The following is a 17,372-nucleotide window of genomic DNA, read 5'->3' as shown; positions in this document are numbered from 1 at the left end:
TCTTAATCATCAATGGGCAGACATCAACCCCAGGACACTCAGGGCCCTGGTGTTGGGACCCAGCTCCATCCAACAGTGGATCAGCACTAGACCCAGGACCTAGTGTCATCAACTGGTGGGCTGGCACTAGCCCCAAGATACACTCCAGATTCACCCAACACTAAATGGACACTAGCTTTAGAACTGCTGCAGCCATACATCCTGCCATGTCATGACCCAGTCCACCCACCAGCAGGCCAACAAAATTTCTGAGCTACCTTGGGCCTCTCAGCCAGCCAATGAGGATCCATCTCTACACACCAGCTGGACAACACCTTAAGCACCTTGGACCATACAGCCAGCTGTGTCAAGAACTTGTCCTGCCTACCAGAAGGCTGACACTAGATTTGGGGCACACAGCTTGGAAACCAGCTTATCTAGGGCCTGTCTCTGCCCACTAGTGGTCCAGCACTAGTCATGGAGCCCCTTGACTCTCTTAAGACAGTGACCTCATGATCCATCCCCACCCACCAGCAGTGCCACACAAGGCAAGGCCCAGAAACTAATCAGATGGAGATCAGCACCCACAGTCAGCTTGCCACAACAGAGGGGTCCAAGAAGTTTACAAAGCAGGCACCCCTAAAGCATGTAGCTCTGGTGACCAGAGGGGAATGTGCTGCTGGTACAAATAGGATGTTTCTTTTTTTTTTTTTTTTTTTTTTGTCTTTTTGCCATTTCTTGGGCCGCTCCTGCAGCAAATGGAGGTTCCCAGGCTAGGGGTCGAATTGGAGCTGTGGTCACTGGCCTATGCCAGAGCCACAGCAACACGGGATCCGAGCTGCATCTGCAACCTACACCACAGCTCATGGCAACGCTGGATCATTAACCCACTGAGCAAGGGCAGGGACCGAACCCGCAACCTCATGGTTCCTAGTCGGATTCGTTAACCACTGCGCCACGATGGGAACTCCAGGATGTTTCTTAAAAAGGGCCACTTCTCCAAGATCAGGAGACATAATCAATGTACCAAATACATGGAAATAAAAACAATGAATTAGGAAAAAGAGGCGACAGAGAAATATGTTTCAAATGAAGACACAAGATAGAATCCTGGAAGCAGGACTAAGTGGAGTGGTGATAAGAAATCCATCCAATAAAGAATTCAAGATAATGTTCATATACATGCTCAAAAATCTCAGGAGAAGGAAGAATAAACACAGTGAGAAGTTTAAGATTAGAAATATAAAGAAGGATCAAGCAGAGCTGAAGAATATAATAACTGAATAAAAATACAATAGAAGGACTTGAAAGAGATTAGATGGACACAGAAGAACAGATCAGCAAACCAAAGTCAGAGTAGTGGAAATCACTGAATATGAACAGAAAAAGAAAAAATAATGTTAAAAAATGAAGATAGTTCAAGTGACCTCTGTGACATTAAGCATACTAACATTCACATTATAAGGATCCATTATAAGGGAAGGAGAAGAGAGAAAAAATGGGGCAGAGAACATATATGAAGACATAATAGCTGAAAACTTCCCTTACCTGTGAAAGAAAACAAACATCCAGATTTAGGAAGCACAGAGAGTTCCAAACAGGATCAATCCAAAGAGGACCACACCATGACACATTTAATTAAGATTGTAAAATTAAAGATAAAGGGAGGGGAAAATAACAACAAATTACATAAAAAGGAACTCCCAAAAGGCTATCAGCTGACTTTTCAGCAGAAACTCTGCAGGCCAGAAGGGAGTGGAATAATAATAATTTAAATGATGAAAGAGGAAAATCTACAACCAAGAATACTCTATGCATAATAATACTCTATTATTCAGATTTGAAGAAGAGAGCAAAAGTCTTACAAGAAAAAGCTAACAGAGTTCAATACCAAAACACCTATTTACAAAAATGTTAATAGGACTTGTCTAAGCAGAAAAGAAAAGGTCATAGCTATAGGAATATGAAAGTTACAAAAGAAAAATCTCATTGGTGAAGGCAAACATACAGTACACATAGCAGATTAACCAAAAATAAAGCTACTAGGAAGGTTAAAAGGTGAAAGGAATAAAACCATCTCTATCCAAATAAGTACTTAAGGGATACACAGAATAAAAATATGTAAATTATGATGTCAAAAACATTAAATGTAGGAGGGACATAAAAAATGCAGGGTTATTAAAGTGCATTCAAACTTAAGGCCATGTGTGCATGAGTGTGTATATGTGTGTGTGTAACACATAACACTAAAGAAAGTCATAATATCACAAGGAAAGAGAGCAAAAGAAGTGGAAAAGAGCAAAAAAGTACTGTAAAACAACCCACAAACAATTAACAAAGTGGAAAGACATAAATAACTATCAATTTACATTAAATGTTAATGGACTAAATATTCCAGTTAAAAGATACAGAGAAGCTGAATGTGTACAAATACAAGTTACGTATATGCTGCCTACAAAAGACTCATTTCAGATTTAAAGATACACACAGACTGAAAGTGAGGGCATAAAAAAGGGTATTCCATGAAATGAAAATAAAAAGAAAGCAAGGATAGTGATACTTATATCAGATAAAATAGACTTGAAAACAAAGACCATAATAAGTGGCAAAGAACTTATGTACTGACCAAGGGATCAATCTAATAAAAAGAATTAACAATTGTAAATATATATGCACACAACATAAGAACATCTAAATACATAAAGCAAATATTAGCAGATGTAAAGGAGAAATTTAATCTAATAATGTATAACAAAGATTATGCACCACAACCAAGGGGGGATTTATCCTAGGTATGCAAGTCTGATTTTACATTTGAAAATAAATTAATATCACATAACAGACTAAAAAATAAAAATCACATGGTTATCTGGAGTAGATGCAGAAAGAGCATTTGGTGAAATCTAAAAACCATTCATGTTAAAAATGTTCAGCAAAATAGGAATAGAGGGAACAGTCTACCTTAAAAAGAATATCTACAACCCCCCTGCAGCTAACATCATACTTAATAAGGAGAAAAGTGAATCTTTCCTGCAAAGATCAGGAAGAAAGCAAGGATGTTCCCTATCATCACTGAATTTATATGTCATACTGAAAATCCTAGCTAAGGCAGTAAGATTCAAAAAAAAGAAACAGAATGGGAATGATGAAATAAAACTGTATTTGTGATGACATGATTGTTTATGTATAAAACCCAAACTAATTGATAAAAGCTAAACAAAACAGAACAAAACAATTGCTGGTACTAATAAGGGATTATAGGAAAGTTGTAGAATAAATGGTTAATGTACAAAATCAATCAGTTCCCTATACACCAGCAATGAACATGCTAAATTTGAGATTAAAAACAATTACCTTTTACATTAGCTTTCCCCAAATGATATATTTAGGTATAAATCTAACAAAATATGTACAAGATCTATATGAGGAAAACTATAAAACTTTGATGAAAGATACCAGTGGAGAACTAAATAAATGGAGAAATATTCCATGCTCATGGATAGGATGACACAATATTGTCAAGATGTAAGTTCTTGCCAACTTGGTCTAGAGATTCAACCCAATCCCAATCAAAATCCCAGCAAGTTATTTTGTAGATGTAGACAAAATTATCTAAAATTTTTATGGAGAGGCAAAAGACCCAGAATAGCTAACTCAATATTGATGGAGAAGAAAAAGTTGGAGTCTGCCACTACCAAACTGATAATAAAGCTACAATAATCAAGACAGATTTATATTGGCAAAATGATAAAGAAATAGATCAGTAGAACAGAATAGAGAGCACAGAAATAGACTCCCTTAAATATAATCAACTGGTACTGATGAAGGAGCAAAAGGGAAAAAGATGGAGAAAAATAATATTTTCAACAAATGTGCTGGAACAATTGAACATCCACATGCAAAAGGTCAATCTAGATACAAACCTTACACCTTCATAAAAATTAGCTCAAAATGGATTATAGATTTAAATGTAAAATGCAAAAGTATGAAACTTCTAGAAGAAAATATAGAAGAAAATCCAGATGATCTTGGGTATGGTAATGTCTTTTATGGTACAATACTCATGATCCATGAAAGAAATAATTGATAAGTTGGACTCATTGAAAATAAAATCTTTTGCTCTGCAAAAGACAATATGAATATAATTAGAAGATAAGGCAGAGACTGGGAGAAAGTATTTGCAAAAGACACATCTGATAAAGTACTATTATCCAAAATATGCAAAGGTAGAGATCAAAATGGCAGAGTAAGATGATGTGGAGCTCACCCTACATGAATGCATCACAAATGCGTCTATATGTGGAAGAAGCCACACTGAAAACCAACCAGAAACTGGCATAAAAACTCTTGTTCAGCAAAGGCTGTAAGAAAGATACACATGTAATTGGGTAGGAAGGGGGAAAAAAGTGATCAGATCCCACTAAAATCTGGAGAAGACAAGGATGCCCACTCTCACCACTTTTATTCAACATGTTATTGTAAGTCCTGGCCACAGCAATTAGACAAGAGAAAGAAATAAAAGATATCCCAATTGTAAGAGAAGAGGTAAAATTTTCACTATATGCAGATGACATGATACTATATATAGAAAACCCTAAGAACTCCACACAAAAACTACTCAAACTGGTAATCAAATTCTGCAAAGTAGCAAGATACAAGATCAATACTCAAATCAGTGGCATTTCTGTATACTAACAATGAAATATCAGAAAAGGAAGGTTAAAAAAATACCTTTTAAAATTGCATGAAAAATTAAAATATCTAGGAATGAACCTGACCAAGGAGATGAAAGACTTATACACTGAGACCTATAAAAATAAATCAAGGAAATTAAAGAGGATTCAAAGAAATGGAAAAATATAACATGTTCTGGGTTTGGAAGAATTAATATTGTTAAAACGGCCCTACTATCCAAAGCAATCTACAGATTAATGTGACCCTTATCAAATTATCCATAATATTTTTCACTGAACTAGAACAAATAATCCAAAAATTATATGGAACCATAAAAGACCCAGAATTGTCCAAGTAATACTGAGGAAAAAAAACAAGGCAGGAGGCATAACTCTCCCAGACTTAAGAAAATACTACAAAGCTACAGTACTCAAAATAACATGGTACTGGTATAAAAACAGACATATGGATCAATGGAACAGAATAGAGAGTTCAGAAATAAACCCTACAGTCAATTAATCTTAGCAAAGGAGGTAAGAATATAAAATGGGGAAAAGGCAGTTTCTTCAGCAAGTGGTGCTGGGAAAACTGGACAGCTGCATGTAAATCAATGAAATAAGAACACACTCTCACACCATGCACAAAAATAAATTCAAAATGGCTTAAAGACTTAAACATAAGGCATGACACCACAAAACTCCTAGAAGAGAAAATTAAAACGAGAATGTAATGCTACCACATACCTATTAAATGGCCAAAATCCAAGACAATGACACCACCAAATAATTTGGAGCAGGAGAAACTCATTCATTGCCAATGTGAATGCAAAGTGGTATAGTCACATTGGAAGACAGTTTGCAGTTTCTTACAAAAGTAAACCTGCTTTGTTTTTATGACTGAGTGGTATTCCATTGCGTACATATACCACATCTTCTTAATCCATTCATCTGTTGATGGACATTTAGGTTGTTTCTATGTCTTGGCTATTGTGAATAATGCTGCAAAGAACATATGGGTGCATGCATCTTTTTCAATGAACATACAGGTGTATGTATCTTTTTCAAGGAAAGTTTTGTCTGGATATATGCCCAAGAGTGGGATTTATGGGTCATATGGTAGTTCTATTTTTAGTTTTCTGCAGTACCTCCATATTGTTTTCCATAGTGGTTGTACCAATTTACATTCCCATCAACAATGAGGGAAGGAATACTTTTCTCCACACCATCTCAGCATTTGTTATTTGTTGATTTGTTAATGATGGCTATTCTGGTAGGTGTAAGATGGTACTTCATAGTAGTTTTGATTTGTATTTCTCTAATAATCAGTGGTGTTAAGCATTTTTTTCACATGCATGTTGGCCATCTATATATCTTCTTTAGAAAAATGTCTGTTTTGGTCTTTTGGCCATTTTTCAATTGGGTTGTTTTTTGTGTGTGTGTGTGTGTGTGTGTGTTTTGCTGTTGAGTTGTATAAGTTGTTTGTATATTTTAGAGATTAAGTCTTTGTCAGCTGTATCATTTGAAACTATTTTCTCCCATTCCATAGGTTGTCTTTTTTTTTATGGTTTACTTTGCTATGCAAAATGTCATTTTGGTTAGGTCCCATTGATTTATTTCTGCTTTTATTTCTGTTGCTTTGGGAGACTGACATGAGAAAACATTTGTAAGGTTGATGTCAGAGAATGTTTTGCCTATGTTCTTTTCTAGGAATTTGATGGTGTCTTGTCTTCTGTTTATGAGTTGATTTTTGTGCATGGTGTGAGGGTGTGTTCCAGTTTGATTGACTTACATGTGGCTGTCCAGTTTGCCCAGCACCATTTTCTGAAAGACTGTCTTCTCCCCATTTTATATTCTTGCCTCCTTTGTCAAAGATTAATTGACCATAGGTGTCTTGGTTCATTTCTGGGTTCTCTGTTCTGTTCCATTTGTCTGTATGTCTGTTTTGGTAGCGCACCACACTGTCTTGATTACTGTGGCTTTGTAATACTGCCTGAAGTCTGGGAGAGTTATCCCTCCTGCTTGGCTTTTGTTCCTCAGGATTGCTTTGGCAATTCTGGGTCTTTTGTGGTTCCATATAAATTTTTGGATTATTTGTTCTAGTTCTGTGAGAAATGTCATGGGTAATTTGATAGGGATTGCATTGAATCTGCAGATTGCATAGGGTAGTATGGCCGTTTTTACAATATGAATTCTTCCAACCCAGGAGCATGGAATATCTTTCCATTTCTTTGAATTCTTTTTAATTTCCTTGATGAATGTTTTATACTTCTCAGCATATAAGTCTCTCACCTCCTTGGTCAGGTTTATTCCTAGGTATTTAATTTTGGGGGGTGCAATTTTAAAAGATCTTGTATTTTTTATTACTTTTCTAATAGTTCATTGTTAGTATACAGAAATGCAACTGATTGCTGAATGTTAATCTTGTATTCTGCTACTTTGCTGAATTTGTGGATCAGATGGAGTAGTTTTTGTGTGGAGTTCTTAGGGTTTTCTATATATAGTATCATGTCATCTGCATACAATGAAGATTTTACCTCTTCTGTTCCAACTTGGATACTTTATTTCTTTTGTTTGTCTGATTGCTGTGGCTAGGACTTCCAATACTATATTTAATAAAAGTGGTGAGAGTGGGCATTCTTGTCTTGTTCCAGATTTTAGGTGGAAAGCTTTCAGCTTTTCTCCATTGAGTATTATATTTGCTGTGGGTTTATCATAAATGGCTTTTATTATTTTAAGCTATGTTCCTTCTATACCTACTTTGGTGAGAGTTTTTATCATGAATGGATGTTGGACCTAAATGTCCATCGACATATGAATGGATTTAGAAGATGTGGTGTATGTACACAGTGGAATATTACTCAGCCATAAAAATGAACAAAATAATGCCATTTGCAGCAACATGGATGGAACTAGAGGCTCTTATACTGAGTGAAGTAAGTTAAAAAGAGAAAGACAAATACCACATGATATCACTTATACCTGGAATCTAATATATGGCACAAATGAAACTTCCCACAGAAAAGAAACTCATGGACTTGGAGAACTCACTTTTGGTTGCCAAGGGGAAAGGGGAGGGAGTGGGATGGATGGGAGGGAGTCTGGGGTTAATATATGCAAACTGTTGCATTTGGAGTAGATAAGCAATGAGATCCTGCTGTATAGCCAAGGGAACTATAGTCACTTATAATGGAACATGATGGAGGATAATGTGAGAAAAAGAACATATGTATAGATGTATGACTGGGTCACTTTGCTATACAGTGGAAATTGACAGAACACTGTAAATCAACTATAATGGAAAAAATAAAAATCATAACAAAAGTAAACATACTTTTCCCACATAATCCAGCAGTTGTGCCCTTTGGTCTTTACCCAAAGGAACTGAAACTTATGTCCACACAAAGTCTGCACATGAATACTTATAGCAACTTTATTCATAATTGCTGAATGTTGAAAACTAGTTGAATAGATAAACTCTGGTATATCCAGACTATGGAATATTATTTAATATTAAAAAGAAATAATATATCAAGCCATGAAAAACTTAAATAGAGGAAACTTAAATTCATATAACTAAGTGAGAGGCCAATCTGAAAATGTTACATACTACATGATTCCAACTATATGACACTCTGGAAAAGGCAAAACTATGGAGACAGTAAGTCCTTCATGAATGGACACACACAAATCCTCAACAAAATGTTAGTAAGTCTCACAATTCATAAAAAATGATGACATTATGATCAAATAGAACTTGTCCCATGAATGAAAGTCTAGCTAACTTTAAAAAAAATCAATAAAATTCACCTTTTTAACAGATTAAAGGGGAAAAGCCATACCATCCTTTCAATTAGTGCACAAGGATCCTTCCACAATATTTGAGGAGTTCCCTTCATGGCTGAGCTGTTAACAAACCTGACTAGGATCAATGAGGATGCTTGATCTATCCCTGGCCTCGCTCAGTGGGTTAAGGATCTGGCGTTGCTGTGAGCTGTGATGTAGGTCACAGATGTGGCTCGCATCCTGCCTAGCTATGTCTGTGGCGTAGGCCAGCAGCTACAGCCCGGATTCGACCCCTAGCCTTGGAACCTCCATATGCCGCAGGAGTAGCCCTAAAATAGCAAAAACAAACAAACAAACAAAAACAACCAATTTCAAAGTACATTTATGATAGTCTTGAAAAACTAGTAATGGGAAACTAGGAATGGGAGTTCCCATTGTGGCTCAGTGGTAATGAACCCAACTAGTATCCATGAGGACTCAGGTTCAATCGCTGGCCTTGCTTGGTGGGTTAAAGGATCTACATTGCTGGGAGCTGCAGTTTAGGATGCAGATGGGGCGGCTGCGATCTTGCATCACTGTAGCTATGCCGTAGGTGTGTGGGTACAGTTCCAATTCAACCCCTAGCCTGGAAACTTCCATATGCTGCGTGTGGGGGCCCTAAAAAGACAAAAAAGAAAAAAAAAAACCCAACCAAACGAACAACACCACAAATATGAACTAGGAATGCTAAGGAGCTTTGCCAAATGAGTGATGAGTACCCGCAAAAAAGCCTACAGCTTAATATCATATTTAATGGTGCAAAACTGAACTATTTCCCCCTGGGATTGGAAGCATAAAAATATTGCCTGCTTTTACCCTTTATATTCAACATTAGACTAGGGTCTAGCCATTGAAAAAAAGCAGTAAAGAAATAAAAGACTAAAAACCAGAAGGAAAAAAGTAAATTTGTCCCTATTTGCAGATGCTATAATTTTTTATGTATAATATTCGAGGAGATCTACAAAATATTTACTAGAATTTAGCTATGTCATAGGATGCAAAGTTCATATGCAAAAGCAATTGTAGTCTTACTGATTATAGCAAACATTTGAAAAACTGGACTTGTATCCAGAATAGATAAAGAACTTTTATAAGTAAATAATAAGACAAACATCCTAATGGAAGATTATATACTCAAAATTATTAGTCTTCAGGGAAATGCAAAGTAAAACTGCAATGAGATACCATAGTCCACACATAAGAATGTCTAAGATTATATAAACTGACCACACTAAGTGTTGTTAAGGACGTAAATCAACTGAAATTTTCATGTACTGCTTCAGGGTATATGGTACCATAACTCAGGAATAATTTGGCAATTTTCTCAAATGATACACATACAATATAACCTTATCACTTAATATATACAGTAAAAATGAAGTATATGTCCATAAAAAGACTTTTGCATGACTCTTCATAACAGCTTAATTTGTGAAATCCCCAAATGGAACCAACTGAAATGCCCGTCAAAAGAATGGATCCACAAGTTTTTCTAGAGTAGGACAGTTGGATACTACTCCACAATAAAAAGGAAGATATTAATACATAAACCACATTGGTCAGTCACAAAATCATTATGTTGAATGAAGAAACCTGGACAAAACAGAGTACCTGGTCTATGATTCCATTTATATAATATTATAGAAAATGCAAAACTGATCAAACCATAAACTCTATGTGAATATTTACCTCACTTATACCTTAATATAGTCATAAAATAAAGCAATATGAATGGACACTCCCTCTAGCCTATATTTCTATACCAAACAAAAGCAAAATTTGTTTCTCCCTTAAAAAATTAAATAGAACTTGATGCTAAAACATTGATTTAACTGTATTCTGCTAAAAAAAGTATGTATTCGTATTCCTTCCCAATATAGACATACATATTTAATGTTTATTTTGTACATGGAATTGTAAGCCTCATAGATAAGAACCATAACATTTGATCCCTGTCTTCTCTTGGCCTTGTGCAGTGACAGTAAAGGGCTCTTAATCCCTTTTTATGAAAACATCTTCTATTAGACTAAAAAAAATTGGGACAGATTACCCCACTTTTTCTGTTTAAGCTCTAAGAAGAATATTTAAAAGACTAAAAGTGTGTAAATACATATTAGAATAAAGAAAGAATGGAGAATTACCCAGAAGCATATAAAAATATAAATATATCACTGCTAAGAAGACCATCAGTATACTCTCAAGACATAAATTTATAAAAGCCCTTCAACTGAAACACACACACACAACCCCACTTTTAACTTTGCAATAAACGAAAAGGAGAATCATAAATTGGAGACCCCTCACACTGTATTTAAAAGTAACCTACAATTAACTTTAAAGTTACTTTATCCAGACTAACTGAAGGGTAAAAGCTTTGAAAAGACTCAGCTGTTCTCGTCAGGGCTTTCATGCATTTAAGTAATAGGACATGCTTAGAGATGCTCTATTTCCTGCCCTACACTAGGAAAACCTGTGTTGAAACCCTACCCCCAGCACATTTGTTAAGTTTGAATTCCAGTTGGTGATCTCTTAGGCACTTGAAATTTTACCCCAAATTTTCTTGTCTTATCCAGTTGCTGATGGTCTCCAAACACAAAATCCTTAAGAAACCCTATAGCAGAATAATTTCCTCCTGATGCTGACTCTGGAGACATTTTCTCCATTATTTGTTGATTTTTAACTCCTCTGGGTGGCAGTGGAGAGGCTGAAGCTACTGGATTTGTCTCAAAACAGAAGAAGGTATTTGCGTACAGTTTTATGTTACGTAGCACATCAGACTGTTTGAATTCCAAAGTGTTGTTATAAGTTTTAGATAATACATCACTGAAATTTAGTCTTAGCGTACAACATTCCAGACCTCCACAAACATTCATGAGCTCCATTTTTTTTTCTGCTTATTAAACAGCAGTCTTCCTGGCACATACATAGTACTGTGCATCCTAGCCAAATAAACACTGTCAGATGAAATTAGTTAAATTTAATGCATATTTCATGCAAGGTTGCAAACACATTTAATACCCACCTTCTGTAAATAAGATTATTTGATGTTAGCATGTGAAAATTCCGGTCATCTTGAATTTTTGAGGCTCAATAATTCAGTTAAATGTAGATTTTTAAGGTATTGTCAATTTTGATTGCCATTAGATCTAGTGATATAATACACAGAGGCTCTTTTGCAGCTGTGGAAAGGATTACCAATAGTTTTGCCCTGCCAACAGTAACCACTCTGAAAGAGCGTGAAATATTGCAGTTCATTGCTCTGTGTGAACACAGTCATTATACTGAGCTGCCTTGTAAAGAACTGTGATCTTTGAACTTCGGGAGTTGCTTAGGCATTGCAGAAATGAAAGCTCAGTTAAGTGGGAAAGTCTTAAAATCAGCATTGCAAAATAATTTTCCTGAAATGATTACATTGATAGAAAAGAAGGGAGGAGGAACACCCTTCCCACTGAATTCTCATTCTTCTGAGACTCAAAGAATGAGATTATAAAATTAAATCTTAATTTCTCTAAACGGTAAGAATCTGGTTTGGAGTTGTAACAGAGCTCTCTCACTGGTATTTTTTATTTTTTTGCCTCTCCTCATTCATGAAGAAAGTATGAGAAAAAGCAAGTGATATGCTCAGTGCTTGTGGATTTGCTGCCAAACAGCTTCTGTGAAAGAACAGAGAATATTTTCCTCTCTTGTGAGTCCTAGGAGTTCATATCATCTTCCCTAAACACACCCTTTATGTTCTGTTCTGTCCCAAGCTCAGTGCTAAAAGTCAGCCTGTTTACCAGAGGAGGTTCTGATCTGCCAGTGGGAAAATACTGCCTAACTTAGAACACTCATAGACCACAAGCATGGCAGGAACTTGTCAATTAAGTTGATCTCAATTGTTCATTCTTTAAAAAGCTGTGTTTATTTGATCAAGAAGTTTGGAACTATTTCACCCTATTCTTCACTATACCCTGCTTCATATTCCTCATTTTTCTATTCATTCATTTTATTTAAACCTCCTGTTATTTTTTTTTCTTTAAAATTATTTTCATGATAAACTATGGAACAAAGGATGTCAGAGATGCAAGGAAATTTAAAGATAATCCAATCCAATATTTTCATTTCATAGTTAAAGAAATGAGTCTTCAAGACATGAAGGTACTTATTTAGTATTGCTGGATAGTGGCAGAACACAGGGCTAGTTCTCTGATTCCCCCAATATGTAGTTAATATTCCTTCTGTCATACTTTACCAGCTCTCAAGACACATATCTCTCCTTTCTTGGTAGTGGGGTGGTGGGTGTAATCTGAGCTAAGTTTTTGCATTGGCAGTCTTATGTGGTAGGATGGAAGGGCATCAGTAATTTTGCTTGAAGCAACATTTCTTTGCTTCTGGCCAGCATGCAGGGAATTTCCACCATTAGATCATCAAAAAAGAAGGTCTACTGTTACTTATGAATGGACATTGGATCCAACACAAAGATTTTTCCTGTCTAAAACTCTTACAATGATTTTGGCAAATGGATATTCTCTATTGATCCTTAACCTTTGACATTCATTAATCCCAAATCATCTCATCAGCTACAAGGAAAATTACAGTCACGCTGCCTCAGGACACTGGTCACCAATCCTAAAGAATGTGCAAGGGAATTTCTGATATTATACTTCCTAAATGTGTAGGTTGCACAACTGTTCTAAACAAAGAGTTACTGTATTAATGGTTTAGAAGTAATTGGAAGAAAGCAAAGAAGAAAGAAAAAGAAGAGGGGAGAAAAGATAAGAAGGATAAAAAGCTGATGGTAAAAAAGGAAGAGAGAGTGAGAAACCAAGACACTAGAGGTCTAAATGCCATTCATGTTACAGGATTGAGTTTTTCCTAAGCAATATGGAAAGATATGGCCATATTGGATATGGCCAAGATGACAAGTTACATGAGTAGATAGAGCTGTATAAGATTTGTCCAGAGCAGCTCAGAATTGAAACACATTTTCATTGGATTATTAAATGAGACTCTCTTAAGTCCATAAAGATAAAGGGATTGGAATAAGATTACTTTCTAAAATAATAACAACCATATATAGTGAATAGAGAACTCACGAGCTTTAATCACTACTAGAAGTTTCCCTTAGCTTGTCCATGAGTGTTTTCTGGTCATAAATGGGTTTAGGATTCCTCATTCCTCCACTGTTCTAGTGTAGGTGGAATGGAAGGCATAGGTTCCTTGTATTTATGTGTGTATAGCTACAATGTTGTCATCCATGGCAACCAGAAAAATAGATTCTGTAATCACTGTATAATAATAGAATAATAGGTTATGCTGTTGTTCTTCAATTTTTCATCTCATCTAGATACAACATTAAAGAAATAGAAAAGAAAATACCAAGATTGATGGTATCAGGGATGATAAAGGGGGAGTTGGAAGCCGGAATCTTCAGTTTTGCCCTTGACAACTGGGTGGATGGTGATGACATTCACAGGACAGAGGACACTGAAAGAAAAAGCAACAGGGGAAGGACTCAGATTTGAAGAGCAGTAGGACAGATGTGGGAGATTTAGCAGGTAGTTGCATATTTGGCTCTGGAGTGCAAGTGAGAGGACCTGGTTGAAGAGAAGATTTGGGGATCATGAGTTTAGCAATGCAGCTGAAGTCATGAGGACAGAAGCTACTCCCTACAGATTGTGAGGTGGAGAATTAATGAAGGTTGCAGGCTGAAGTCTGGAGGATACCTACATTAATGGGATCCGAGGAGAAAACTACATTTTTGATTTCCATGGTGAAAAATTTTTACCCATTGAATCACAAAATAGTAGCTATATTTTATATTCACACTGTTTTCTCCCCCATACTTTGATTCTTTTAAAACAAGTATATATTTAAATAAGCACCAGATGACTCCATTCCTGTAAATATATGCAACAACGTCATCACAAAGAACAAAATCAAAGTTTTAAGGGGTACGCAGGGTGGATTTGATTTTTCTCCCACCCCAGACTGGCGACATACTTGTGTGGGTTGTTATCTCATTAGCCTTAGTGATATCTCTAGCACGTGTCCAGGTAGCCGTCTGGCAAGCTATGGACCCTATACACCTGGTTTCCTTTGCCCAAGCACATGCGCTTTTTTTTTTTTTTTTTTTCTCCTCACCCCCAGGCATGCGGAAGTTCCCAGACCAAGGGTGGAGCCGGCAGAGCAGTTGGGACCTGTGCCATGCTGCAGCAACACCTTATCCTTAATCCGCCGCTTCACAAGGGAACTTCCCCAAGCACATGGGTTTATTCTTTCTCCTTTCATTCTTTATTGATGCTTCTGTTTCTTCAGAAGCTTAACAAAAGTATTTCAAGGACATGTAACGTTTATAAGATGTTGATTGACCAACAGCAACAGAGTTCAAAGTAATGAGGATTCCCAAGAGTTAAAAAGCAGTTCTGCTATTTTTAAGAAACGTGGATGACTGATATAACTGAGCTACTGTTAGATGCATGCGGCAGTTTGTTTAGAATAACTGGATGGAAGATAACTGAGAAGGAAGGGGGAAAATATAGTGGAAGTAAACTAAAAGAAATGGGAGTAATATAAGTACACTGTGTCAACCATCAAGTATTATTTGGTTATACCCTGAGAGTTAAAACACATTTTATTTGTCTCCTATTTTAGAAATATTTTAAGGGATATGTTTTGCTCTGTAGATTTAATTTAACGTTGGCAGGTCTCTGTTATTGTGGAAGCATGCCAGAGAAAGATATTATTTTTTTATTTTTTATCTTTATTTTTCTACTGTACAGCATGCTGATCCAGTAACACATACATGTACACATTCTATTTTCTCACATTATCATGCTCCATCATAGACTAGACAGAGTTCTCAGTGCTACACAGCAGGATCTCTTTGCTAATCCATTCCAAAAGCAATAGTTTGTACTATTAACCCCAAGCTCCCAATCCATCCCACTCCTTCCCCTCCCCTTGGAAACCACAAGTCTGTTCTCCAAGTCCATGATTTTCTTTTCTGTGGAAAGGTTTTATTTTAAGATTAGAAATACATTTTATTTCTTTTACATCCATCCTTGGGGAAGAAACACTGTAGCCAGTTACCGCCACATATTGAAGATCACAGCCATGCACAGAATGTTAGCAGTTCACATCCATTTGGGGGATCTTAGGACAACTGGAGCAACATACATTCTCTCAATTGGAAGCAAAAGTAAATAGTGTCCACGGAATAAATTCATGCTCCATATTTAATCTGAAAAACAAGGTGCAAGTTGATTCTGGATCCACGGGGAGAGGATCACACTCAAGTCACAAAATGTCTGTGACTGGACAGCTCTTCTCAACCTTTGGTCATAGCCAGTTTGAAGTTATCCAGGCCATTTCCCCTGTCCACAACTTTGTCTGTGCTGTGATAACTGTGGCTGTGTGCCTCGAGGAAAGAGCAAAGGACGGAAAGCAAGGAAAACCCATGCTCACGAATGTCCTGTTTTAAAGTTTGAGGGTCATGATGCAGTTGCATCAAACCTGTTATGGGGCCATGTGGACAGGCTCTGTGTTTTTAATGATGTAGCCAGTGTGACACTTCTGAGGATCATATATATATTTTAAGTTGGAATAAGTTTTCCTTTTTTATCTCAGCTTTTATGTTAAAAGAAATTTTCTTTTGAGAGTATTTATAATCACCAAATAATTGTTTTAAAGATTGTTTAGTAGTTTTTTTCAGTGTAAAGTGTGTCATTATTTGCTGTTTACAAAGAGACTGACAAATGTATATTATCTCGAAATGAAAATTTTCTGTACAAATAAATCACTTATCTGAAATGGTTTAAATGTGTATGCTTTATGTCCATATTGAAAGAGAAAATTTAATTTTAAATAACTAGGAGTTAAATCTTTAATTCTGACTTTGAGTACTTGCTGAGTATTTTTTCACTTTTGGAAATTGGGTGGATTTTTTTCCGCAGTCACATTGTTACAGTTTCTTTGGTGGAGGCACCTTATTCCACCTATCTTACTACCTTGTCTTGATGACACAGAAACTGGTCTGCTTAGAAGCTGTGTGATTGGCATTCTGGGGTCAACTCTTCCTTGTTTTAGGAGAGGTACAATTTGGCCTGTTAAAAAAAGGTTTTTACCTTCGATGTGATGTCCATGTAAAGGAAGGATCCTCATCCACTCTGGGAGAATGGAGCATATTTAAGACTGTTTTCCAAATCTCCTATGTGAACAAATACATCGATGAAAAGACATTTTTCATCACCCACAGTTTGAGCTACTGTCCATTGTTTTGCAGTTCTGTTCCATTTTGCCCAGTTCCATTTGACGTAGTTTATAGATGAGATGTTTAGAATTATTTGCTATTTATTCGAAGGCTTTGTGTCACAACATACATGTCCACATACAAATCTGCTCCTAATATCTTCTGACAAATCAGTCCCTGACCTCTTTAAAATCTTGAGTCTGGAGTTCCCGTCGTGGCGCAGTGGTTAACGAATCCGAATAGGAACCATGAGGTTGCGGGTTCGGTCCCAGCCCTTGCTCAGTGGGTTAACGATCCGGCGTTGCTGTGAGCTGTGGTGTAGGTTGCAGACGCGGCTCGGATCCCGTGTTGCTGTGGCTCTGGTGTAGGCTGGTGGCTACAGCTCCGATTCGACCCTAGCCTGGGAACCTCCATATGCCGCAGGAGCGGCCCAAGAAATAACAACAACAACAACAACAACAACAAATAAAATAAAATCTTGAGTCTGTTATCTTTCCTATGCAGACATCTCACCCCAAAGAAATATATTGTGTTATATCTTTTAAAGTATTAATGTACATTTTTGACAGGAATGAATCATTACAAATATAGTCTTACAGATAGTTTACGATCACTGATGACAGGTTAGCTAGAAGGAACAGACTCCTGAATTTTCCAGGTCAAAATCT

The sequence above is a fragment of the Sus scrofa genome, chromosome 5, assembly GCF_000003025.6.
Source record: "Sus scrofa isolate TJ Tabasco breed Duroc chromosome 5, Sscrofa11.1, whole genome shotgun sequence".
NCBI classification, from domain to species: domain Eukaryota; kingdom Metazoa; phylum Chordata; class Mammalia; order Artiodactyla; family Suidae; genus Sus; species Sus scrofa.
Note: the sequence above shows the minus strand (reverse complement) of the source record.